Raw genomic sequence first — 2500 nt, forward strand, 5'->3', positions numbered from 1 at the left:
GAGCAAGGGTGGGCATGCATGGCTGGCGGAGGCTGGTGACCGGGCTGGCACAGGCTGGGGTGAGGGTGGCTGCCGCTCTCAACGTGCGGGACACCACCATCTCTGTGCAAGAGGACCTGGAGCTGCAGTCCCACATGGGATCTTTCCTGGGCTGTCAGTTACGGAGGTAGTTAGGTTACTACTGACATCTATAATAATGCCACTGTTTTTGTACGATTCATTCAAGCCTGCGTTTTTTTTTTTTCATATTTTCATATTTTCTTTGAATTTTTGTGCACTTTTGTACACACACACACACACACATGCACGCACTCGCGCGCGCGCGTGTATGAAATATTCAGTGACAAGGTGAAACGCAGCATAGCTGAGTGAGGTGGGCGAAGCTTTTAGGGCCACGCGTGGCGGCCACTTGTAGCTTTGATTGTTCACAGGAACCGCTTTCTGGTGGCTTATTGGCCAAGGAAGTCACTCGTAAATCAAACCTCCTTCTTGGTGGCGAGCAACACTGCCGCCAAGCCTGGCAAGCCACCACAAAGCGGTTCGTGTGAATGGTCAGCTGGACGTGGACGCCACAGTGGCCGTGAGCCTGACACGCGGGCCACAACGCGGCGTCCCTCACCCCAAGAGTCACGCTCGCGCAGAGCAGCGGCTGCTGGTGGAGCGGCGCGCGGCGGCTCACCGCGCCACCGCGCCACCACCCGGCGTGGCGACGCCCGGTGGCTCATGGCTGGTGTGCCGCTGCCCTGGGCAACTTTCAGTTCCCCTCGCTCACTGCGGTGAATTAGACCACAAGGATTTCTGTGGTTACATCACTCTATTGAAAATACGGACACGTGAGCGTCAGCCTTGGTCTGGTCATCAACACTTGCGGCTCATGTAAACGCCAAACATTTCTCACCTTTCACTTCTGCCATGCTGTGGAGGAGGACAGGGAGGAACGGAATGGTGCAGGAACTGTCTTCTTATCCTTTCTCTCTCTATCTTCACAATTATTATTGTTTGTTTGTTTGTTTTCCTTTGTTAGTTCATCACCTTTCTCGTAACGTCAGCGGTCACGTCACAGTCAGTGTGCACCCGTGTGTGCTTGCTCATTACACTCTGTATTCATTACAAGTATTGCACTAGAACCGCCAGAGAGAGAGAGAGAGAGAGAGAGAGAGAGATAATCGCAGTCCACACACAGGATACCTTAATGCGTCGGCGGCAGTTTTAACTCAACTACCTCACCTCACTGTAACCTCAGTACTTCTCTCTCTCTTACCTCTTCTCTCTTCCCCTCTTCCCTCCCATCTCCCCCACTCCTCCTTCCCTCCCCACCAGATCTGAGACAGCTTCTGTACGACCACAAAGACACGATTGTAAAATTTGCCTGCCTTCTCTGTTAGCCTATCTGTCCCTTCAGGCAAACACCGCGCTGCCAGACGCCTCAGGAGAAAGATTCTTGTGCCTTTACCTCCTTTCGGTTCCTTCACATTTTCGTTCTTCCACCACACAAGAAAGATAGCAGCATTGGAGTAACATTAGCGGTTAGGTTAGGTTAGGTTAGGTTTAGAGGAATTCAGTTAGGTTAGGCTTAAATTAATTCAGTTATGTCAGGTTTTGGTTAGGCTTTCAGAGTAATTCGTTATCACTGCTGATCACAATTTGGAAAAAAAAATCTAGAAGTAAATGGTGTATGAAAAATATTAGGTAAAAGTTTTCTACAACCCCCGGAAGAGGCAACAAAATTTTCTTTCCATCAAGGTACAATTTTTTTTTCTTTTCACGTCGTAGAAAAATTATATTCTTTTACTTTATTTTATTTATTTGTTTTTATTTGTTTATATATATTTATTTATTTATTTATTTATTTTTATGCATGGTGAGTTGTATGTTGCCTTCTTAACACAGCCTCCCCACGCGTCCCTGCCTGCTGCCTCCTTTTTTTCTCTTTTAATATCTGAAATTTATGCACCGTTCTCTTTGTTCCCACATTATATAATTATATTTTCAAACAGATATGTCCTTTTAATGTCTTTTTTTTTAGTGCTGATTTACCTCTTAGAAACGTGGTGTGTGTGTGTGTGTGTGTGTGTGTGTGTGTGTTTCTTACATCCATGAATTTTTCCCTCTCAGTAACTTCACGTCTCCAGTGACGCGCGATGCGGAAAAACCTAATCAGCTGCTGTTGTTAATATTTATGTTATTGCCAACAATCTTTTTTTATTATTATTATCATAGGGAGTGTGTTAGTCATCGAAGGTTTCACGATAAGTAAGTGACAGTTACTTGTTTATACAGATATGCAGAAAAATGTGTGGATTTCAAGCTGAATAAAGAGTTATGAATTATTATTGCGGATAGTCAATATAATGGTATCAGTTACTACGTGCAAACTATTCACAGTCAAAGAACACCAGAGTACAGTTGTGTACGAAAGCAAATATTCACCTTTTAAAATCTTACTAGTTAACATAGCCACACACGTATGCTAAATAATAAATAAATAAATAAATAAAAT

General features: G+C 44.6%; 1 long non-coding RNA gene across 1 annotated transcript in view; it reads right to left on the reverse strand.

Moving 5' to 3' along the window:
* The window catches only part of LOC135095391 (uncharacterized), a 2333-nt gene extending 326 nt beyond the window's left edge, over positions 1-2007 (reverse strand). The window contains exons 1-2 of the long non-coding RNA XR_010264369.1: positions 899-2007; positions 1-151 (exon numbers count right to left, since the gene is read on the reverse strand). The exon at positions 1-151 is cut by the window's left edge and continues 326 nt beyond it. This is a non-coding gene — a long non-coding RNA (uncharacterized LOC135095391). The remainder of the gene's footprint in view (positions 152-898) is intronic.
* Between the last annotated feature and the right edge of the window lie 493 nt (positions 2008-2500).

The sequence above is a fragment of the Scylla paramamosain genome, chromosome 49 (genome assembly GCF_035594125.1).
Source record: "Scylla paramamosain isolate STU-SP2022 chromosome 49, ASM3559412v1, whole genome shotgun sequence".
NCBI classification, from domain to species: domain Eukaryota; kingdom Metazoa; phylum Arthropoda; class Malacostraca; order Decapoda; family Portunidae; genus Scylla; species Scylla paramamosain.